The following is a 25,775-nucleotide window of genomic DNA, read 5'->3' as shown; positions in this document are numbered from 1 at the left end:
AGTGTCTATCCATAGGCTAATCTCTGGGAACACAATGATGAAAGAAAGAGCCACACTCTCTGACCTCATGGAGCTGGGAGACAGACAGTGAAGACATAGATGCATATAGGATAATTATGTAAGTAATTGAGTATGTAAGTAACTAGTATGAAGGAAAAGATCAGGAAACCATAAAAGAATAGCACAGCAAGCTAATTCAGATGAGGGGGCAAGGAGCAACCTTTAAATTGAGACTGAAAGATGGAGTAGATAGTAGACAAAAGAGTGCTCAGAAAGCGTCCAAGATGGCAGAAAGAATGTGTGCAAAGGCCTGAGGTAGAAAAGAATTAAAAGGAGGCAATGCCATGGGAGTCAAGAACTCCTGGCTCTACTTCCAGCTCAACCACTAACCTGGGAATGTCCTTCACCTTTCTAGGCCTCAGTTTCCCCTCCAGCTCCAACAGCGTTCACTGGCACAGTCAATGGCCTCCTACGTGTTGCCACAAGGACAGCTTAGGTGCTAAAGGGCTGGCCTCATTCTTCTCAGAGTCGTGGGAGCGGGAACCATAGTAACTCCCACTAGCAGCAGTGCCTCCAGCACCCCACTCCCCACAACATGCCAGGAGACTCAGTGGAAGGGCCAGTCTAGCCAAGGGACAGCCCTGCTACCTCCTGGGAAGCTGTGTCCAGAATCATCAACCTGGAAACTTACGACATCTCTAGGCTGCCCAAGACAAGGTCAGTTAATAGAACATGAAGAATACATTATGTCAGTGGGTAAAATGACTGGAGCTCCAACTGACACCTGACAAAAGAGTTCACATGGAAGGCCTGAGATAAGGCAAAGGTAGGGCAATACTTCTCCACAAGTGAGACAGAGGAACTGACCAGCCGTGCACCTCCCAGGGGCACCAGTCTGTGTGGGGCACTGAAACATCAAAAGAAGCAGAAGAAATATTCTGATGGAAGGGAGAGGATTGAGATGCCCAAAGGACATTCTCAAGTAATAAAAGATGGTCCCTACACTGCCTCCTAAAGAGGGTTAATTGCAGGACCTTGATGTACTAAACAGTGTGATGCAAGTTTGGGGCAGAGCCCAATTGCTCGGGGCTGTAGAAGAGAGGCTGCCACGCTCCTGACACCTCACACCTTGCATAGCACTAGGTCTAAATGGATGGTGCAAACATACTTAAAGAATACTGGTGTGAAAGTTCACCTGATTAATCTGCCTAGGACTCCCATGGGCCTCAGGCTGGCCATGACTTCCTGCTCTATTTCCTGCCATGAACACTGCCTTGTGTGGTACTTTCTTAACCAGACCTGTTTCCTCCTACTCAACTCCTTGAGGGCAGAAGCTGTTTCTTGTTTACCACTCTACCCCAGTTGATAGCTCACTGTAGCAGTGAGCTATTGATAAATTAGCTCTATGTTATATAATCAAAAACTAGTATTAAGGCTATAAGACAAAAGTTTTATAATCTGTGTTGATCTAGACCAATAAATCTGTGAGCAACCTTTAACATCAATACATAAAATTACTTCATAGTTCGCAAGGTTTTCAGTGTGAGATGTTTATGGAAAATTACAAAAAATTAAAGTGCAGTATGAGACTTCATACACCTGAGGTCCTGCTCTGAATACACACAGAAATGAAATCAGCCCCAAATATGAAATACTCAAACACATTGAGACTTGGTGGGGGGGAAATCAGTGAATGCGGAGAGGCCGTATCAAACCCTGGAAGGTCATTTAAAATTATCTACTCCACTAGCTTTGCTTTATAAGGTGGAAAAAAATTGAAGCTCAGAATGCTGAACTAATATGCCTCTACCTGGTGACAAAACCATGACTTAAATGATCTCCAAGTTTTAGATCATTGTTTTCCCCACCACACTGGGCTGCCACCTGAATTAATCACGTCATGTTACTCCTGTAATTGGAAATCCGCAAAGGCTCTCCATTTTTCAAGAGTAAACGGCAAAGTGTGTACAAACCCCTACAGGGTTTTCCTCCACTTGGATCCCATTTCTTTTCATGCCTTTCCTACCACTTATCCCTTTGCTCAGCCTGTCCCAGCCGCTGTGGCAATTGTGCTGTTCTTGAATCAGGCACACTCCTGCCCAGGGCTTATGTCCTAATCCTTCCCTCTGTCTGCTGAGCCCTTCCCCCCAACACTGGCATGATCCACTCTCTCATCTCCTTCAGATTTTTCCTCCAATGTCATTTTCTCAGTGAGGCCTTCCTTGTCCACTCAATTTTAAGTTACATGTCACCCCAAACCCATCCATGCTTTATTTTCTCTATAGCACGCATTGCCATTTAACATACTGTATATTTTACTTATTTATATATTTATTTCTACAACTCTCTCCTTCCCCCCCATGTAAGCTCCATGAATACAAGGATTTTCAACCATCTGGCTCACTGCTCTGTTCTTCGAACCCAGATGAATGCCTGGCCCACAGTAAAACCTCGTAAATATAAGTTGAATAACTGGTTATATGGATTGATGGATGGAGTTCAAAAGTGGCTCAAATCCAGAGAATTTAAGAGCTGTGAAATGTCTGACAGAGTCTGGCAGCCCCTGGGAAACAGCCTGTGGCCTGGGTGTCATCTACCATCACTATGTGCCCACTCCAGAACTGGCACTCACTGACACTCTGGGTGAAAGACAGTAAACTAAGGAATGAAGTGACATGAAGACTTGTCAAAGCAATCCTGTTTGAGGCTTCGTGACTCTCGGTTAGAGAGGCAACTAGCAAGCCAATATTTTTTATCAGCAACAAGATGCCTCTTACATGTCCAGATGCAGAATCACTTCTGAATTGCTTCCCTGTGCCCTTCAGCTTAAGTAGAAGGGGAGGGTTTGCTCAGATTGGACATCCCAAAAAAGAGACAAGATTTCAAAAACTTTTCAAAAACTGGCATGAACCCACATTTGCTATGAAGCCTGAATGGCTGGCACAGCTGAACCTCCATGCATCATTCTAAACATAAAACACCAAGCTTCAATTATATCTTAATGACAGATACATAAAGGAAGATACTAAGAATAGCCAAAGACAAGGCAGTAGGAACCAAGGGCAGGTATTAAAACTATGTAATATTTGGCCCAGTCATCAAGGAAAAAAAAACAACAACAACATTCAGACAGACCCAAACTAACATAAGCAGTTTATGGTCTTTCAGGTCTAAGAACCCAATGAAGGTTTGCATCCAGGTTATATCTCACCCCACCAGCACCTGAAATAGCAAAAACATCCACAAAGAGCTACCTGTCTGAACTTGAAAGACACAAGCTAGTCCTAATTTACAAACACGAAATACCAGGGACCTCTAAATGCCTTGCTAATTTCTAGTCTAATTTAGACCTTGACAGCCCAACAAATAGACAAATTGAAAACTAGAGTTTTCCATTCCCACTATCAGTGGTCCCTCCCATGCAATGGACATGCTACTGAATCCAGTGCTCCTCATGACACACCTCATTATCCGTTGACCAATGTGAACTCCCTGTTACATTTTAATTCATTTCCTGGAGAATTTGGGGTGATCTCTACAAGTTCCAAATGCTGGAGCCAAACGCTGTTGAAAAATATTCTAGCATTTACTGCAATGGCAACTTACTTTCCAGTACTCCACATTTCCATAGCTAAATCTAAGATGGGGATAGCTCTTCTCTTAAACCTACAACGGCTGAAGCAGATGTTTGTGTATTATATGCCATCTGTAGGAACCTCCCCACTTGCTAATAGCACCCAGCTGGAGAATCATTTGGGACCATTCAAAACTATTAAGGCTATAAACTCTGACTTGGGTCAAGTCTAATAAACAAGTGTCATCCCAAAAGGAAATGAGTTAAGCTAGCCTTCAAAGTCATTTAAGCAAATATTCCCATGGTCTGAGTACCTCACAAAAAGCCTCTCATTAAATTCTTCTGCTGTTGATTTTGCCCAATTTAAATCAGAGATCACTGGAAATGTTCATTTCAGGAAAAACTCACATTTCAATGGAGTGGCTTTCAGTGGGTTTGAAGTGACTAAGGAAGAGTCTCTGAAGGTTGCCCAGGTCTCTCGGGCTGCCTCACACATAGCAACAGCAGGTGCATGAAAAAATATTTAGGAAGCCAGCATGGAATGAGCCCAGCTCCTCCTATATAAAGTCAAGCTCCTGATCTGGAAATTCCGGAACCATGAACAGTCACACAGGAGAGAAGAGGTCACAGCCAGTGATGGTGCTATGTATATTTTTGTCAGGTCTAAATAACACATTCATTTCAAAATGTGGCCACCTTCAGGCTAAGACTACACCTAGAACACTTCATTTCCCCAATGAAATCATTCTCATCTTTGAAAAATTCTCTCCAATACGACCCTTCAAGAAGCCCTTCTTAACAGTTTTTTTTTTTTTTTTTTTTTGCAGTACGCGGGCCTCTCACTGTTGTGGCCTCTCCCGTTGCGGAGCACGGGCTCCGGACGCGCAGGCTCAGTGGCCATGGCTCACGGGCCCAGCCGCTCCGCGGCATGCGGGATCTTCCCGCACCGGGGCACGAACCCGTGTCCCCTGCATCGGCAGGCGGACCCTCAACCACTGCGCCACCAGGGAAACCCAAGAAGCCCTTCTTAATACAGTGTAATCCATTCCTACTCCATCTGTTCTTCAGACTTAATCACTTCCTACATTCAGCCATCTGGGACCTGGCTTTACTTGCCTTAGACCCTGACTTATTTATTTTGTCTTGTGTCATAATGGTTTCTTGCTTTACTGTTCCACTTAACACTAAGGATGTGGGGGACCAGAACTATCCTTTCAATTCCTCTCTACCTCTATGCAGTTGCTTCACACCCAAGAGATACTCTAAATAAATACTGGTTGAATGGAAAGAATCTCAGTCTTGGATTTAATTCTCTCAACGTCTACAACTAGTCTAACAGCTTAAGAACCAAACCTACTTAAAAATTAACTTAAGTTTTAAGTACAGTGAAATCACTCTAAGTAATTAACCTAACCACTGGATGTGTTTATTTTCCTAGTTTGGAAAAACAGGCCAGCCACTGGGTATGACCATCCCTAAATAGGCAACTCTAAGAATAATGAGGTAATTTCCTTCAAAGATGATGAGATTTTAAGGATTCTCTGGAATGCACACCTCCCCATTAATGTGTCATTATTAATACCCAGTTCACTTTGGGTAGAAATGAGACTAGAGCACTTCAGAATTTTCAAGCAACTCCTCATTACATAGTACTCAAGTGTCAACATAATCTCAGTGTGACGGTCCCACTGCTCACAATGAATTAGGAGACATATTTACTAGAGATACTAGGAAATGTCCCATCAAATTTGTGTAACTATGTCTATGCTCATGTTCCAAGGATTTCATTCACTGTGTTTGCATAAGCATCCACATACCTCTCAGTGATTAAAAAAAAAAAAAAAAAAAGGATCAGACGGTAAAGGGGTATTACCCCAAAACTAGGATTGCCAGATCTAACAAATAAAAATATAGAATGCCCAGTTAAATGTAAATTCAGATGATCAAAGAATAATTTTTTTAGTATAAGCACCCCATGAAATATTTGAGACATGTATTTTCTAGTATAACTAAAAAATTATTCTTTGTGTGCAATTCAAACTTACCTGGACATCCAGTATTTTATCTGGCAACCCTACTCCAAACCCAGAAATTGTATTTAAAAAAAAAAAAAAAAAGAAAGCACAGAGCAATGAATGCATTTTGTGAAGGTTTAATTTTCAGAAAGAATACAATAAGTCATCTATAGCATTATAGAACACTTCAGAAAGCTCGATATAATGACTGCAAGAAAAACAGAAAGTGAAGTCCACTGAGTACTAAACTAACTATGTGCTGGGTACTATTCCAAACCCTTATCTCATTTAATTCTTACTCCATCCTCATGAGGTAGGAACTATTATTATTATTATTACTATTATTATTATTATCAAAGATACAAGGTGAACAAGTTGCGCAATGTCACAGACTAGTAGAGTAGGGAGTCAAACCCAGGCAGGTTTAACAAAAGGGCTTAACATGCTTAATGGCTACCACATTTTACAAGTGAAGAAATTGAGAATCTTAGCATTTTTGCCCAGACAGACAGCTGCTCATCAGTGCAGCTGGGATTCAAACCTAGGAGAGTCTGAATCCAGAGTCTTGGTCCCAACAATACACCACCTCTCCAAGTCATGCAAAATGGGGAAGGTCCCTTTCCCACCTAAACCAGCTGCGATTACCATGGTCATAAGTCAGAATGCTTCATCTTCAAAGAACAGTGCTTGAACCTAGAATGGCCTCCTCGGAATTCTTATCAGATCCATCCAGCTGAATTTTGACTCCTTGTAATCTAAAGGTTATCCTGAGTTAGATGGGGAATGTGGAGAAGAGTTCTATTTGGGGGAAGAATTTGTTGTTGCTGTCATTTCTGTACCAAAACATCTCTTTCAAACAAGCCACTTATCTGATGCCTACCAGTCTTGCTGCCTGGAGACAAATTCTTCTTCCTGCACATGAATCCCAAACACTGGCTATAACCTGGAACACAGACAGGAAGGCCAATTTGAACCAGCCACCAAAGCCACCTTCAAGATCCAATTATGTGTGAAAAGATCACAAGAGCTAAGATTTTTCTGCTTGGATCTGGAACTAAACAACCAGCATTACTGCATGTAAAACATCAGAGTTCAGAAAATATCAGAAGCTATCCAGAACTTTACCTGGAGCAGACTTGCCTACGGGAACCCCCATGTGCGTTATTTTAGGTGTTTGTCTACCTCTGGAATGAAGACAGATGCCTTTAATCAGAGAGTGAAAGAGAGTGAGAGAGAGTGAGAGAGAGAGAGAGAGAGAGAAAGAATGAGAGGGAGTATGTGTTTAAGCATGTGCAATACAAGGCATATACAATATAATGCTTACCTAACTTTCCCCTGAAAATTTCCTATAGGGAGCAGAGAGCATGTTGCTCAGAACATGAGTTAGCTGCAAGAAAAGGAGGGGGTTGTCTGTGGATACAATGGACACGAAGAATTTTTCTCATGTAACTTATAACTATGTAGTAATCTATAACTGTCTGAATACTTGACTGTGTCTCCCATGAGAATATAGGCTTCTTGAGAGCAGGGGCCGTATCTGTTGTATTCACCATTGTGCTTCCCAGGTGTATGGTACAAAACAGGCACCCAGTGATAGGATGAATGAATGAATGAGCAAACACTACTGCCACCAGTAAGCAGTGTGCACACAATCTTACTTTTGGCCTCACTGCCCTTAAAATCTGTAACCAAGACTTGTACCCTCTTGCAATCCCAACCTCCCTTCAGGGCTGAATAGTGCATGTGTATCATCATTTCTCACAAAGACTATTAAGCTGGCACCCTCCTAACTGGCCTCTGTGACACTAGACCTTGGCCATCTTCCAACCTGTTCTTCATTTGGCAGCCAGAGTACTATTCCTCTGCTTAAATCCAGCCACGCTTCCTGGTGCTCCAGCCACATTCAAAAGCTTACACTGTCCCAAAGGCACCATACTTGTGCTGTACTTCCAAGGCTCCCGTCTACCCCGAAGGCTCTCCTCTCATTTGCTTGGCAATCATCTTTCGATAATGAACTCAAACAGTATTTTTCTATGAGACTTTACTCTTCCCTTCTCCCCTCAGAGGAACCAACCCCTCCATCTTTTGTCCCTAAAGGTATAACTACAGACCTAGCATCACATTCATGTCACTGTGAGTTACAAGAAGGCAGAGCCCATGTATTATGGACTGGCCATTTTATCACTAGCACAGTGTCTGGCATGTAGTAGGTGTGGAATAATCCCTTCCTTGATGGACAAGTGGGTTTTGGAAAATAAAAGTGGAAAACTTTGGTAAGCTAATCATTTCTGGATCTCTTACTGTGCTAGAGGAATATTGTCTATATTTATCTGCTAAGTCTACCAGAAAAATTAATGAAAGGAGGGACAATGGTGTGACCTGTTGTTGTTGCTATTGTGAACACCTGCTGAGCAACAGACTTCATAGAATATTGCCTACTTGTAATTGGGATTGAGGTATCAAAAACAAAAGGACCCAAAATCAAGGAACCATGGTAAGGGACCTCAGAAAGAAGATACTTCTGAGATAGCAAATAAGTTTTGCCTCTATTGTCTGTGGTGAGACGTGGAAGCCTGGAGCAATGAACTCAGAAGGGCCCAAGGCTCCTCCCGGGTTTACACAACAAAGGGAGATGACTGTAGACAATATCCACAGTGGTGTAGCCGGGGGAAGAAGCAGTAGATACTACCACACAGTCACCTTGATCTAGTCCTTCCCCTTCACTGGACATAAGAGGAGACACAGACCTCAGAAATGTCCAGCTGAGGGTCACATGATTAGTGAGTGGCAGAGCTGGCCAACACGTGCATTCATTCAACATTTACTTAGTGAGTATTAGGTCCTGCATGGTGCCATCTGCTGAGATAAAATGATGAACAAAAATATTCATGGTCATCAACCTAGTGAAATTCAGTTTCCTCGATGCCTAACCCATAGCCCCTCCTACTACCTCAATAACGTCTCCAACTCCCACCTCCCCACTATAAAACTCCCATTTTATTATATGTAGTGACATTGCCCAGAAAAATATAAAAACTCTTTTTAAAAAAATACCTAATTCCAGGCTTCCCTTGTGGCGCAGTGGTTGCGAGTCCACCTGCCAATGCAGGGGACACGGGTTCGTGCCCCGGTCCGGGAAGATCCCACATGCCGCGAAGTGGCTGGGCCCATGAGCCATGGCCACTGAGCCTGCGCGTCCAGAGCCTGTGCTCCGCAACGGCAGAGGCCACAACAGTGAGAGGCCCACATACCGCAAAAAAAAAAAACCTAATTCCAAACAATTCAACCAATTCATAACTATTCTTTCTCCCCCCCATTCTATTTATCCAAACTTTTAAAAACTCACATTTAAGCAATAACTCCACAGTGATATTTGAAATTTTTTTCAGATAGCTATATCATTCCCAAATCTTATCATCAAAGAATTTATCACAATGTTAGAAGGAAGTGTTAGCTAAGCTTATAGAGACCCTATAGTTCACATTTTCCAGAGGTTGAACAATCATCTTTATACTGAGGAACTCAAACGAGTGCTTAATAGTTCTTACAGCAAGGAAATTCTACTTTTAAACCTAATCCGAATCTTACCACTAAAAGTTAAACTAAATCCACTGTATCATCAAAGACAACAGAAAAGAATCAGTCACCATCTTACATCAAATAGTGGAGTACATATGCTTTCGGTCTGCAATTCTTCAGTTTCACCTTTTTCTCTTTAAAAATGAGAAAAAGGTTTTCTGTGGTGGCGCAGGGGTTGGGAGTCCGCCTGCCGATGCAGGGGACACAGGTTCGAGCCCTGGTCAGGGAAGATCCCACATGCCGCGGAGCAACTAAGCCCGTGCGCCACAGCTGCTGAGCCTGCGCTCTAGAGCCCGTGCTCCACAACAGGAGAGGCCACCGCAATGAGCACCACAGCGAAGAGAGGCCCCTGCTCGCCTCAACTAGAGAAAAGCCCGGGTGCAGCAACAAAGACCCAGTGCAGCCAAAAATAAAATAAATAATTTTTTTTAAATGAGAAAAAATAATTTGTGGGAAAAGTTAGCAGGAAAAGGGACTGCTCTGAAATCTTAAATAATTTAGCCAAAAAAAAATTTTTTTTCAAAGAAAGTAACTGACCCAAAAAGATATATTTATGTACCTATAATTTTCACTAAGGAGTTTCCACTTTGACTCTGGAGTAAACACATGATTTTTCAAATTCATGGTCTGCAAAATCCCGAGGCACCAAGGAACACTTATTTCCATAGAGTAAAAAGACACATTCTGGCCTTATTCTGAAGAGGACACCAGAAAACAAAACTAATACTGTGAACAAACAAATCTTAGCTAAAACTCATTGAAATAATCCAAATGGTTTCCATTCCAGGGAAAATAGTAAGTCAGCAGTTTGCATACGGCTGCCTTTTCCAAATACACAAAATAAGCAAAAACACCACCAGAGGAAAGTGCAAATGCTGAACCCTTTCTATTTCTGTTTCCATGGACTGCAATTCAATCAATACCGCCGCCTGCAGTGCTCTGCCGCCATTTATGCACACTTCCAGGTGGCCTCCAATGTCCCACCCAGAGAGTCCAGAGGACTCCCAGACAAGGTTCAGGGAGCCATCGATCAAGCCACACAGAGAATGACAAGAAAGTCTGGACCCGAGACTCCAACTGCTAGCACAAGCACTGGAAATCCAGAAAAATTAATCTTTGAAGGTGTCGAGCAACCAGAACTCTCAGCAAGAACATTCAGATTCTAAACAAGAAAACAACGGGGACAGAGGGGCATTCCTTAGAGAACAAAAGGCTCTGGAGAAAAACGTAAATGAATCACAACCCTTCACCTACTACCATTAACAGCCTGGAGCTGGCAAAGGGCTGCTGAGTAAAAATATTCTACATAAGGAAGCTTAAGGGAAGTATTCAAAACCGTTCACCCAGGATAGAAGACAACTCCATGTGCAAAATCCTAAGTGGGGAAAGTATATCTGAGGTTATTAAACAGCATTAATAACTCTTAATGATTAGGGTAGCATCGTAAAAACCAAATTATTTTTGAAGAATAACATGAACAGAAAAGTGCTGTTTTAACTTCAAGACAGAGAACTTACTTCCAAACCCCCATCCTCCTACAGAACTTGAAAGGACAATAATTAGTCAAGAAAACAGCAAAATGAGGAAGTGGTATTCTCTTACAATTTCTGTTAATCCCCACCAGCTGTAATTTAAGAAATTCAGTGACATCAGCATTTATACTGGATCCAGCAAGAATGACAGAACTACGAATGCAGAATCATATGAGAGGGGGGGAAAAGCAACTTGGGGGCAACTGGAAAATACATCTGAAGACGTGGAAAATTAATTCACTTTGCAGTGAATCACTTCAACAGCTTCCAACACCAACACTGCCAAAAAAAAAAAAAAAAAAAAAAACAGAAAAAGTGGAAAAGGAAGGATAAGCACCCCAAACCTAATCAAATGATCCAGTGGAACATCTGAAAAAAAGAATGTCACTGAAATAAGTGAAGTAAACATTTCTGAAAACAGACAGAAAGCAATCTAACCATTTGTAAATGACAAGAACCAAAGATTCAATATTATACAAAGATTGTCACTCTTCAAAAAAACATATGCTATATGAGAACCTGTAAAAACTGAGTTACTTTGGTTATTACTTGCATTACCTTCTTGAAGACAGAGTCAATTCCATGGTCTCCTTTTCCCCAGAGAGAGAAAACAGCTCGTGAAAAACCCATTGCAGTAATTTCAAGGTGTCCCACCTGAGTTCACAGATGGACCTGGAACAGGTCTGAACTCCCAATATAAAGGCCAACCATTACCTTTTACTCACGTCAGAGTCCGAGGGAGAAGAAAACCACACCAAACCTGACTGACCAAACAACCTACGGAGGAGTTGAAAAGACTCACCATGGCTGCCTCAGCCCTTTGGCTGAACATTGAGTCCACTGAACCGTCTCAGAAAGGAGATGATTACAAAGGTGCGATTGTAGCTGCTCTGCCACACGCGTACATGCACCTTCTCTCAACACTAGGAAGACTAAATGAGAGATGGAGCGATAATTAATAGGATTCTCGGCAGCAGGAGCCAGCTTCTTGAACAAACCAGTAATTGCTGCCTACTTAAAATGACAGAGAATCCAGCCAGCAAAGAGGGAGGTGCTAACAATGGGAATCATAAAAGGTAAAAAAGACTTACATCAACAGGTTACTTGGCTCCCATTCAAAACTACCTCCTTATCTACACATTCAGTTAATAATGAGAGCAAATAAATTGAAAATCACATACAGGAGGACTAGAGATCAATAATCCTTCCAGAAGTATTACCACAGATTTCCCTTCCACACACTCTCCAACACCCAAAATGTCATACATTGATCATGAAGATAACTATCAACTTGTACATGACGTCATACTAGAAAAGAACATTTTTCCCATAAGTGATATATTTGACTTGGACATCCTTTGAAAATAACCAGGCTGTTAAGAAACTTTTAACAGCAGCCACAGACACAGTTTACATTCTCTAGTCTGAAATTAAAACAATTTCCTGGTTGTAACCTCTCTAGGAAAGAAAAGGTATTTAGCTCAGAAGTTTTTTACCGGTATGACTGAAGATTTCTGGCAAGGTAGAGGACAGTTAGCACCCAGTATCTCCAGTTTAGACCTCCCAACCCCAAGAAATAATAGTACTGATTACCAAACACTCAACTAGACAATATTCCCTCAGAGAAGACCAGTATCTACTGAACACTCCGTAGCAAGAAATAGAGCAATGAACCTCTAACATCTTTAGATGCCCAGAGACATGGAGAGATGAGGATTCCATCTTCTGCCATGGGGAGATGTCTAGAGAGATAAACCAGGCCAGCAGGCACATAGTTTCATAACGACTAATGCTGACCAAAACTCTTCATAAAATCAACTCCACAAGTAAAGACCCACTTCGTTCATTCCCTCAGGAGATCCCTGGCTCTCTGATGGTATTGCAGAGGATGACCTGATGCTCTACAAAAAACAGATCATTGAAAGACTAAGGGCTTCCTGACAAGATGCAGCCCAGGAGTCCCTATTGATAATATCTCATGGAAATCTCCAACTTTTCTCGTGGCAGTTAAAGATGCATGTGAGGTAGTACATCAGGAGCAGAAGCACTGAAAACTCAAATGGTTTACATTTTTCTTAGTATGCATGAGAATTAAGTGGTTGTTTTTTTTCAGTGTTGGTCTTTCTCCTTTCCCACTAATAAAAAGTAAGAATGCCTTTACATTCATTCGGTGAATGTCTAACCTATCACTGCTGGAACCCACTGAGTATATATACGGCTCATCGTTAAAGCCACCATCTAGTATTTTTATAACTTCTCCCTCTCTATTAGATCATTATATCCTATTATTGAAAATATTTAACTCAATATTTTGCGATGACTAATGTTCTTAACGCCCAAATGTCAAGGCAGAAGTTATGTTCATTACACAACATTATGATGTTTCAAGACCTTTGGCATTCAAAGATAAACAGTCCAGAATGTAATAGACTGGCTACGACTTCATAAAGACATACAGGAAAAGCAATTAACAACTCAGGTTAGAGGGGAAAAATAGAGAGATGAATGGAAAACATCAAGATGTTAGGAGCTACATGTTCAATGGTAGCCCACAAGGATGGGTATGTAGACAAGACTTGATGTCACCAACTAGGGCCATTCAAAGATCTATAATGAGGAATGAAGAAAATCTATAACTTAATACCACACGCTTGTGAATGATTAAGCATCCACCGTCCCACCTTTTGCTACCTCTCTTGAAGTCTTCACAGCCTATCTCCTTTAAATCATCAGAAACAGCTTTGAAAACAAAGGACTATTCAGCCAAGCACTCTGTGGGCACCTTTAATAGATCTATTTATCTTGGATTAAGATGTTCAACCGTACCCAGAGTCTCCCTTTACTTCATCAGACACCTAGTCCTCTTTCTATTCCAAAATCAACATGAGCTGTTGCCCCTGATCTCTTCCTATCCTGCCTCCCCACTCCATGCCCCAATATATACAGTAACCACTTCAGTAGGGCAGATAAGAGGGTAAGCTTTGAAGTTAGACAGTCCTCCAGTTTAAGTCTTGGTTCCACCCTTATTTGAATGACCTTCGGCAAGTGACTTATGATGGCGCAGCCTCAGTTTCTTTTAAAATGGGATCCTACCTACCTCACAGAATTAAATATACAAAGCATTTGAAATGTACCTAGTACGCGTCTTAATATGTTTGTAATTCAACTAGATCTGGTTATTCATTCCTGCTGTTTCAGCTTCTTGACTTTTCTAACAGGAAAAATCTGAAAAAAAAATTACATAGGTACCCTCCTTATCCCAGGACTAAGACAGATGGACAGACAGACACACACACACACACACATACACAAACACACGCACGCATATATACATATACATACAAAGAAGCCATTCTTTTTTTTTTAACTTTTTATTTTATATTGGAGTATAGCTGATTAACAACATTGTGATAGTTTCAGGTGCACAGCAAAGCGACTCAGACATACATATACATGTATCCATTCTCCCCCAGACTTCCCTCCCATCCAGGCTGCCACATAACATTAAGCAGAGTTCCCCATGCCATACAGTAGGTCCTTGTTGGTTATCCTTTTTAAATATAATAGTGTGTACATGTCAATCCCAAACTCCATAACTATCCCTTCCGTCTACCCTTCCCCACTGGTAACCATAAATTTGTTCTCTAAGTCTGTGAGTCTGTTTCTGTTTTGTAAATACGTTCATTTGTATCATTTCTTTTTAGATTCCACATATAAGAGATATCATACAATATTTCTCCTTTCTCTGTCTGACTTACATCATTCAGTATGACAATCTCTAGGGTACATCCATGTTGCTTCAAATGAAGAAGCCATTCTTTTTATAATACACAAGGATACGTTATGAAAATGCAAAAGGTACAGATGCAAGGCAGAAAAAGACGCAAGTTTCAATACTTTAACTCCAATGTTCTGTAATTTTCATCACTTTAACCCCAGTGGGTTTCGGTTTCCAAACTGCAGAAGAAATTAAAGCACTAACACAAGACACAGCCTGTAGTAAGGACTCTGAAATGCTAGGTGTTGCTGTTATTACTGTTGCTGTTTGTGTTTCTTTGTTGTTATTAAATTGTAGGATGTATCTGCTATGTCACTCGAAACTACTGGACCTACTGAAAACAATTCTTTTCTTCCTTCCTTCCTAAAAGAATTCCAAGCACTCTAAACAAGTACTCAGTTAATGTTTACAATAATGACTAGGCTTATAATTATAATATGCTAATTTTCAATACACTGAGAAGTCAAAAACATCACCTTTATCTTCTAGGCCATGAGTAAGTTGAGCCTGGTTACTTCAGAAACTCCCTGCACCAGAATTCCTAAGCCATTTTACTGCTTTCTGCTGGATTCTTCAGCAGTGATCCCCACAATTTCTCTGTGCTCTTTTCCCAGGTCCCCATTCTCACTCTCCACCTTCTAAAGAACAGTAGAAATTATGCCAAAATAAAGAGTAACATATCTGAACAGCCCCATTCAACTTTAAAGATCTGGAAATGATGGGCCTTTTTTTTTTTTGATGGGTCATTTTTATTGTCAAATAAACTCGTAAAAATAGAAGATTGGGTATCTGGAAAAGCTTGATTATTGTGGCTTCATGTATAGTCCACAACAATGTTGCCGCAGACAATGCTTAAAAATGTTTTCCCGGGCTTCCCTGGTGGCGCAGTGGTTGGGAGTCCGCCTGCCGATGCAGGGGACACGGGTTCATGCCGCGGGGCGGCTGGGCCCGTGAGCCATGGCCGCTGAGCCTGCGCGTCCGGAGCCTGTGCTCCGCAACGGGAGAGGAAATGTTTTCCCCAGTGAGCATGTTTTTTAGCTCAGACAAATAACTGCCAGAGAAAGACAGGCACAAGAAAACAATTTTGAAGACAGTCAACCCTCATTATTCGTGGATTCCCTATTTTCAAATTTACCTATCACCAAAATTTATTTGTAACCCCAAAATTAATATATGCAGCATTTTTACAGTCATTTGTGGACAGAGAAGTGAGAAATCTGAGCCACCCACAATATGCATTCCCAACTGAGGTCAAACAAGGCGATGCTCTGTCTCCTTGTTTGTTTTCACATGGCAAACAAGTGTCCTTTGGGGGGGGGGGGTCCATTTCGTGCTATGCGTTTTGCATTTTTGTATTTTTTTGTTGGTGACTTTACTGATGACCTCCAAGCCTACCTAGTGCAGATGTGCAGTCTAGTGTTGCTGAGCATGAGACGGCTGTGAGGTGCCTTACGGAGAAAAGCGCAAGTGCCAGATAAGCTCCCTCAGACATGACTTACAGTGCTGTTGGCCATGAGTTCAATGTTAATGAGTCAATAAAGTGTCTTTAAACAGAAACACACATAAAACAAGGTTATGTATCAATCGGGTGACAAATACGCTGTGACCACAGGCTCGCAGGAACCTAACCCTGTTCCAAATTAAATGTTCATCGTGACTGCATAGAACAGAACTACTACCACAAACAACAGAAATTGACTGTATGCTTATTTCATCTCCTAGCACCAATAGTAGTAACAACAATTAGTGCCCCTACTAACTTACTCTACTGAGCATTTTATATTTACCAGGCGTACGCACATGATCTTCCATCATCTTCACGGCTATTCCGAGAAGAAAATACTATTACCCTCATATTTCAGGTGAGAAAACTGAGGTTCAAAAAACCTGTACAAGGGTCCACAGTTAGTAAGAAAAAAGGTCAAGATATTTTCATACACATTTTCCTGACACAGTTTAACAGAATTCCCCAAAGTTATTGATCCCTTCTGGCACACCAGAAACACTTCATTCATTTTGGCCTCTCTTTATTCAAGAAACATATATAGACACTATACTGGATCCTAGAGATGCCCAGGGAACTAACAACTTCCCTGTTCTCGTAGGGCCTCTTTCAAGTGAGGAATGACAGACAATCAAATAAATATTACCTATCAAACTATGTATTGGGCTGGCCAAAAAGTTCATTCGGGCCTTTCCGTAAGATGTTATGGAACGTTTTGGCCAACCCAATATAAGTAAAAGATGCTTGATTTCTTAAAATATACATTATTTTTTAAATAAGTCTTCAAACAAGGTAAGAGCTAAAGGCTGTATTCAGTGAATATCAGTTTAAAATATATTCTCCCTTATACTATACATGATCTCTTACATTATATACGATCTCACTTATACGTGGAATCTAAAAAAAAAAAAAGGAGCTCATAGATTCATAGATACTGAAAACAGAATGGTGATTGCCAGAGGCAGGGATTGGGGGTGGGCAAAAGACTGAAGGCACTCAAATGATACAAAATTCCAGTTATAAGATAAATAAGTCATGAGAATGTAATCAGCATGGTGACTATAGTTAATAACAGTGTATTGCAGTAAGCAACAAGGATATACTGCATAGCACAGGGAATTATAGCCATTTTCTTGCAGTAACTTTTAATGGAGTATAATCTGTAGAAATACTGAATCTCAATACTATACACCTGAAATTAATATAATATTGTAAATCACCTATACTTCAATTTTTTTAAATAATTTTTTAAATAAAAATCAGAAGAAAACAAAAAATCCTGTTTTGCATATTTGAAAGGTGCCAAGAGAATAAATCTTTAAAAAGTTCTCATCACAAGAAGAAAAAATTTTGTAACTATGTATGGTGATAGATATTAACTAGATTTATTGTAGTGATCATCTCCCAACATACATGACAATATATACAGTATACAAATACAGTATACAAATATTGAATCACTATATTGTGTACCTGAAACTAATATGTTATAAGTCAATTACACCTCCATAAAAATAATAATTTTTATATTGATTACATTTTGACTTGGAATTATTTTGGATGTATTGGATTAAATAACATACTACTCTTATTTAATAAATAAATAAATAAATCACTTAATGTATTTCTTTCACTGATGTGACAACCAAGTGGGCTCTTTTCTTCCCCCAGAAAGAGCTCCTCTAGCCCTTGATGACCTGATCTGGGTTCCGTGCCAGCCCTTGGGCAGCCACCCATCTGCCAAAAGCAATGGCAGTTTACGGTTGACCCTTTTCGTTCACCATTATCTCCTGACTCCACAGTAGACTCAATAAATATTTACTGAATATTTTACCTCATAGGCAAGGAAAATTTACCGAAAGATCTTCCAAATAGTTCCCAAACCATGACTCTGAAAAAATAAGAGGGAGAGTTAGGGGCTTCCCTGGTGGCGCAGTGATTGAGAGTCCGCCTGCCGATGCAGGGGACACGGGTTCGTGCCCCGGTCCGGGAAGATCCCACATGCCGCGGAGCGGCTGGGCCCGTGAGCCATGGCCGCTGAGCCTGCGCATCCGGAGCCTGTGCTCCACAACGGGAGAGGCCACAACAGTGAGAGACCCGCGTACCGCAAAAAAAAAAGAGGGAGAGTTAGATCTCTTCACGTCCACCTCTTGAGACATCCAAGAAATAAATCTACTCTGAAAACTCCCCAAACTGCCTTGTCCATTTCCTCTTCCCTGAGCTATGGGTATCCTCAGTCTAACTCCAGCCTGCACAGCTGATTGATCCTCTTCTCTCACAAAAACACGGAGCTCACAAACCCATCCCACTGGGTGGTGTGAAGCCTGAGAAGGATGGTCAGTCAGAAGACTTCATTCTGTCCTGTGCTCCTGAGTTCCCCAAGCACACTGGATCTCACCCTAAAGCATCTAACTCTATGCGTCTTTCACCTCTGTGTGTCTGTGGGGCGGGGGGGGCGGTTACGCGGGTGTGGAGGAGGCAGGGGTGTTTCAATTACATGGAAAGAGGGAAACTGTCATTTTCCCTGTTTTGTTATAAAACTCAGGAAAGGAACTGTTTAGCCAAGAACCAAATTTCAATTAGTCAGGACAATACCAGAGAAAAGCTGAAGATACTCTGAAAAACACCCTTTTGAGAATCCTGTATGTGCTTGTATGAATATATGTATGGTTTCTGGTAGAAAATGTCTCCCATTAATTGGTAATCAAACTAGTTCCCACCCCTCTGCACACAACAGCTGAGAGGTGGCGGAAGTGGTCCAGAAGAATGCTGGGTGACAGCCAAGTCCAACTCCAGGTTTGAAAACTCACTGCATAAATCCCAAACGTGTGAGAACTGACTGTATGGTTGGTTGTGACAACTGACTATATGTACTTAACAGTGACAAAACAATGGTAGAGTCAGCAGCACCTACACAGATGAACCACTTCTTTCATTCTTATGTAAACCCCTGAATTCTAATGGCAATGACACCAGGAGTAGCCCTTGGGTACAGTAGCAGGCAGAGAGCAGCAGTAATGCAGGTACAGCAGCAGGTGGAGCGGTAATTGGGGCAGCAGCATCTACTGCGCCCTTACTACAGGTAGTACTCTCACTACCTTACTGAATCTTCCCAGCCAGCCAATGAGGGAGGGACCCTCGTTACCCAGGTAATGCGTCTTAAGCTGTAACTGATGAAGACATCCACTTATGTGTGCAAGACAATGGGAATTTTCCTTCTAAGAAAGATGGTGGCTCTTCAAACTAACCCCCTTTCTGCTTTCTAGGGATCAGTTTAGCCACAGGTTTGGGGGAGAAATTTTGTGAGGCTCAAGCAAAGCATGTCATCTGATTGCGGTGATCGTTTCACAATGTATATGTATACCAAAGCATCAAGTTATACACCTGAAATATACACAGCTCTTATCTGTCAATCATACCTCAATAAAGCTGGAAAAAAGAAAAGAAAAGCAAGCTATCATGTTGGTGTGGGTACCTAGCCTCGCTACGCAGTGCTACTAGGAGGGATAAATCCTAGAAGAGTGAAAGATTTTGCGATTCAAGAATACAGGGGGGCTTCCCTGGTGGCGCAGTGGTTGAGAGTCCGCCTGCTCATGCAGGGGACACGGGTTTGTGCCCCGGTCCGGGAGGATCCCACATGCCGCGGAGCGGCTGGGCCCGTGAGCCATGGCCGCTGGGCCTGCACGTCCGGAGCCTGTGCTCCGCAACGGGAGAGGCCACAACGGTGAGAGGCCCGCGTATAGCAAAAAAAAAAAAAAAAGAATACAGGGTATTATGGCTTATACTGGATAGAGATAACTGTATAATGAGGCTGTCTTGTGAAATGTGAAAAGATAAAGCAGGAACTCACTACAGGCCAAGTTTAAATGTGACAGGAATGACAGATACACGTGTGGACACAGCCGTGGAGCCCGGCTTCTACCCTGCATGGTGTTGTGAAACCCCAATTCGTGCATCTTATTATTTATTCCTCTACCTAGCTATAGTCTATCATTACGATGAAAGGAAACATGTTGATAAAGACAAAGACTGTTCTGGCAACAAAAGTAATGCCCTACCTGTAAATAGCATGTGCTGTCTTTAAATACCTCCCTGTTAGGCATCCCAAAGTTCACCACTATCTGATCTGCATCCACTCCCAAAGGTCCTGATGTTGATCATCCAACCGAGGGATGATCTGGCCCTACTTCCCTTCTCTTCTATGGACCCTCTTATTTCCTGCTGATTGCCTTTGAGTCGTTTTCTCTTAATGACAGCGTCTGAAACTAAAAAGTCATTTCAAGTCAAAAAACCTTGTTGGTGCTGTGGGCAAAGATGGAACCAGAATGAGGGCCCGGTTACGAGCACAAGAACCAAGGCTTCGGCCTGAGGATTTTACTCAAGTATTTCTTTTAATCCGCACAATTAACTACAACTTAGATCATACTATTATCCACTCACCCCACTTAGTCCTCTGTTGAAATAGAGGCTACAAGAATCACTTGCCCAAAGAGAGAAAAGCTAGTAAGTGGTCAAATTGAAATTTAAGTTAAAAATCCTTCTTCTCTCTGAAGGTTAAACCCAAAACTCTAGACTTCTTCGACTGGTTAGAGCTCTTAACCCGTTTACAATAAGAGCAGATTCTTTGCCAAAAAGCATCAGGGCTTTTTGTCTGGAGAAGGTCAGCGTGCAGCAAAAGGAAAAAAATAAAAATAAAAATGCTTGGGTTTTAGTGGATTAAAAATAAGAGTAGGCTGAATCCCCTGGTAAGTAAGGAGTCCAGAACTGCCCTATAGGTCCTACTTGTCTGATACAACATTGACCCTGCCCTTCCCTCTCCGCCTGAAATGAGGATGGCCTGGTGAGATTCAGGATGAGGGAGACGATCTGTTATGTCAGGACACCCTAACATGTGACAAAACAGAGGCTGCCTGGTCGCAGTCACCCCGCCCCTCTGTTTTGGAAGCTCCCACACTCTACAAACTGTCTGGAATTCATTAAGAAGGGAAAACAGGCTGACAGTCGTATTTCAAATTTTATTCAGCAGAAATTTTGTGAAAAACAATTTGGTCATGTGGGCACACTCATAACCACCATTACCCTGTTTCTCCACCAAATCATTCAGTCAAGTGACTGCCGTGTGCTTCAAGTTTCACACTTTGTGAGTCTCCATTAAACTACAACCCTCCAAGATCTGGGCCAGGGCTCCTTATGGTAGTACAGCTAGCTTAACTCCAAGTCTCTTATTTAGAGATCACATCTGGACAACCAAGCATCCTACCTGGTTTCATTAACCTAAATCTGATAGCTAACTTTCTAGAGGGGATTTTCCTTTTTTTTTTTTTTTTTAATCAGTGAGTGATTATTATCAATGATCATCTCTAGCCTGACCATAACAAGCAACATGGCGTTTTTTACGAAATGCACTCCAATCCAGGATATTTTTCATTCCAAAACAGGAACGATTTAATGTGGAGACAAAGGATTTATGGTAAAAGCATTAGGGAAGTAGTTTGCAAACTTGAGTGTGCATCAGCATCTCCTGGAGGACTTGCTAAAAGACACAGACTGCTGGGACTCCCCACCAACAGTTTCCAATTCAGGAGGCATTGGAGTAGGGTCCGAGAACGTGCATTTCAAACAAGTTTTTAAGTGACACTGAAGCTGCTGGTCTGCGGGCCACATTTTGAAAAACATTGCTCTAAGGTGGTGGTGGTAGTGACGGATGTACTGTTGCTGTTGGAAAGTGGGGCAGTGATTTAATCCATGAACTTGGAATAGGAAGCACTGCATAGAGGTGGGATTCTGAGAACGGATCAACTCGGGCAGCCCCCACTCAGGTGGCAGGAAATCCAAATTAACCGTCTTTACTCAGAAAAAGAATTTATTGATAAAATAACAGAAAATTCCAAGGATAAACCTAACCAAAGATAGGCACAACTTGATCCAGAAGCCAAAATCCTACTATTAGGGCCATGGCAATGAAGGTTAGCTATCCATGGGAAGGGTGTTCTCTTTTCTAGGACAGTGGTGTTGACACCCAGCTGGGGTCTCTATTCCCCAGTTCCCACCCCTGCATCCAGATCTCGGTATGAACCTGGTCCTTGCCAAAAGAATATGAGCAAGAGTGATGCCTGTCACTTTGGGACCCTAGTTGTGCCTTCTCCTCTTCCCTTCCACCACCAGACACAAAAGATGCCAGGGTTCTAGGCAATGGCAGAACCAGAAGATAGACGGAGACTGGGTTCTTGATTTGTCATACGGAGGAAAGCTGTCTGCCAACCAGGAACTACTACCTATGTGACTATCGCCTGCCACTTCCTTATAGCAACTAACATTAACCCAATACAAGGGCTTTGTTTTTCTCTGCCTCCGAGATAAGGCTTTATTCTCGAGCACAACACCTTCCCAAGTTCAAGATCAACAGAAATAAAGGGAGACTCTCTTTCTGTTAGCACCCAAGCAAATCCCTGGGATGCGTGACATCAGTCAACGTGTAACTCCCTGAAAGCAATCCCTGTGATACAGAAGAGTGCCTAAGTCTGTGTCGAATTCTCCACCCCAAAGCCATGACACTCAAGCACGTGGGCTAAGCATGTGGGAAGGGGTTGTTATAAGAATTTGGAAAAGTGACTACAGGCAGGCAAAATACATTCCCTCTACTGTCCACTAGGGGAAATGCATAAGCAAAGGGAAGCTGGCTGCCAGTGAGATCTGATCAGAAAGATGTCAGGTATATGAACCCAAGAGTAAGCAAGAGGGATACCCTAAGCCAGCAGTGACCTGTGCATCGCTGACCCCAGAAACAAATCCCAATTAATTGTACTTGCCACTCAGCCCCCTACCATTAAAGCATGCATCTTAGTGACTATGCTACTATGACCAAGCAAGCACCATCAAATCCTCTCTCTCATTCATTTCTGAATGAACAAGGATTTAAAACATCCACACACAATCAGTATCATTAGAACTGCATTCCAAGACCCCATCGTTTAGCATTTATACATCTAGCCTTTATCTAGATAACACATGATTAGTGTTTATCTACCTAAAGACCAGTGGATTAATGACCATGCCAAGGTGATGCAAGATGTGGTTCCAAAAAGTCTACCCACCGATTGTCAATACACCACAAGCCAGTGGCCAACCTCTCCAAGTTACTCTCCAAGCACACTTCTTTGCAGCAAACGGGCCAACTTTTATTTGGAATGTCACCAGGAATAGTGCCAATTGCTTATATTTTTAGAGACTGTTTTACATAAGCTACTGTAAACTCTACCTTGAAAAATAAATAGAATTTTCAAGAATGCATAGTTGATGTCATCCTTTTCCCTTGAAAGTAAATGACCCTAACTGGCCAATACTATTTTAATGTTTATTCATAGTCATTCTCTGCCCCAAGTATTATAAATTTGTTGCAAAGTGTTCTATTGGCTGAGGTGCCAATATTCTAAATTTAGGTGGTGTGATTATGCAGGCTTAGTAATACCACAGAGCAAAGCTGACCCTGAAATAATACCTTTTCATCATTGGTGAAAAACTTCAAATGCAAAAAAATAGAACAAAAATATACCCAGTCCTTTTGATGGAGAAGGGACTGTTACAGTATTGGTGTGTCTGTGAATACTATCTCCAGCTGTTTGGGACAGACTCACTCAAGAGGAACAAGGTGGCCACATCTCACTGAGGTGCCCAGGTAGACTATATGGGGACTGTACTAGATTCCAAATTAAACAGGAAAATCATCTTTAGGATTTCTGTGTGCTCTTCCCTAAACCAAGTTTCAAATCACCAGTTATAAAAATAAAATGTATGTTTTGAAAAACATGGTTTTTAGAACCAGTTAATATTTAGGAACATATCACAATAAAGGTACCGAAGTAAATATAGCATTCCTGTCTGTCTATTTTATCCTAATCTCACATACAACCTTAACCACCGGGCTTAATAAATCTTCTCTGCCTCAAATCTTCTTCCCATGGAAGCAAGTTAAGCTTCCCAGAAGGAAAACCTATCCTACAAACAACAGCTACACATGCTCCCGGACAACACCTTTCCCATCTGCCCTTGACCATGTGGGAAAATAGGGGAATGTGTGTGAATGAGTCAGCAAGTTACCCCACTCTGGGGAGGGGGCGGGGAGGGCCCAGGCCACAGATGCTTTCCTGAAATTGCTCAATAACCCACAATTTTCTTATAGAAAGACATGATTCTACCACTGCCTTCCCTAAACCTACAACTCACTATGGTTGGATTTAAAATATTTGTTCCCACACGACCCAGGATTTTTTCCTTTTGAAAGTTACCACTCCGTGGGCACTTCAATTAAAGAACACAGCTACTGAAATTCGAATGCTTTGAAGATTTCTTTCATAAAGGGTCGAATTAAAAACACACCATTGCCTGTGGATGTCAATGTTAATGAAAGGTCGAAGTGGTGTGTGGGAGAAGAGGCTTCTTTTCCTTTCTGCACCAACACTGACATTTTCACATCAGTGTAGACAGGAAGCGTGTGATCTAGGGGCTGAAACACAGGACTGGGAGTCAGGAGTTCTACATGGGTCATTTGTTTGTGGTGTGCGTCTTTGGTGAAATCAATCTCAGGTTTTACTGTTTAATCCTAGATGACTTGGACCTCTCCCTTGTGCCAAAAAGTAATTCAAAATGCAGCCAAAAATCATTCCTAAACTAAACATAAGGGAAGTATGCTCAGACCTGAATGACCTCAGTGCAACAACAGTGAGATGAGCAAGAGGACAATTCGAGTAAGATGATCCTGGAGGAAAGAAAGGATAACAAAAATAACAAGGCCCATCTCCACATTTAGTCCAGGGGTAGATTTATGAAGACAAGTATACATCTCTGACTCACTTGACATTAGGAAAACACTTAAGACCAAGTTATAAACACTTATGGGGAAGATTAATGTCTGCATTTCTTCTTCTACGATTCATATATTACCTTACAATTACCTTAAACCAGTCCTATGTGTCTTCCTGAGCAACTATAAAGGTCAAGCCTACTGTTAACTCTTTACACACATTACCTTTCATCTTCACAGCACCCTTCCAAGGTAGCTATTGCTCCATTTTACAGAGGAGGGAACCCAGGTTCAGAGAGGTTGGCGAACTTGTCCAAAGTCACACAGCTAATGAGTGACAGCACCAAGATCTGCACATTTAACTCAGACATTCAGTGCCTCAAAATCACCTCCTCCATGAGGTCATTCTTAAAGACCCACCCAATAAAGCCCCTTCTTTCCCAGTCACACTCTATCAATAACATTCTATTTAGTTTTCATAGCACCAAAACTTATCTTGTTCATCTATTTAGTTCATTATTAGCTATGCCCCCACCTCCAAGACAGGAGCACCATACTAGCAGGAACCTAGTCTGTCTGGTTCTACTTTTGATTCCCTACAGCTGGCGAAAAGCTGTCACACGATAGGCACTTAATAAATAAGTGTTGTAAGGAGGGAAAGGAGGAAGGGAAGGAAGAGAAGAAAAACAAACAAATCCAGGTCCTTCTGACCCCAAAGTGATACTGCCTTTGCTGAAAGTGAGTGAGGGATGTTTTAGAAATGACTTAGGGAAGACAACAGGAGCTCACGACTTTGAGGTACCATTTATATCTTTGTGTGCCTTTCTCTCACCGGTATCACCACTCTCCAAAGCACTGCATCCCTCTCAGCCTGCCCTGGTTCAACTTCTGTGTAAACACTCCAAAGGTGTACGTCTTTATTCTTCATGATGTGCAAGAAAGGTCACGGAAGAAAAGACGCAGCAAAGAAAGAAGGAGGCCATGTTTAAGACC

At 41.8% G+C, this 25,775-nt stretch overlaps 1 protein-coding gene across 12 annotated transcripts in view; it reads right to left on the bottom strand.

Annotated features, from left to right (window-relative positions):
* The window catches only part of MITF (melanocyte inducing transcription factor), a 223,542-nt gene that overhangs the window by 190,177 nt on the left and 7,590 nt on the right, over positions 1-25,775 (bottom strand). The gene's annotated exons all lie outside the window — the stretch shown is intronic.

This window comes from Tursiops truncatus, chromosome 10 (assembly GCF_011762595.2).
Source record: "Tursiops truncatus isolate mTurTru1 chromosome 10, mTurTru1.mat.Y, whole genome shotgun sequence".
Taxonomy (NCBI): Eukaryota; Metazoa; Chordata; class Mammalia; order Artiodactyla; family Delphinidae; genus Tursiops; species Tursiops truncatus.
Note: the sequence above shows the minus strand (reverse complement) of the source record. Positions and strands in the feature narration are given on the sequence as shown.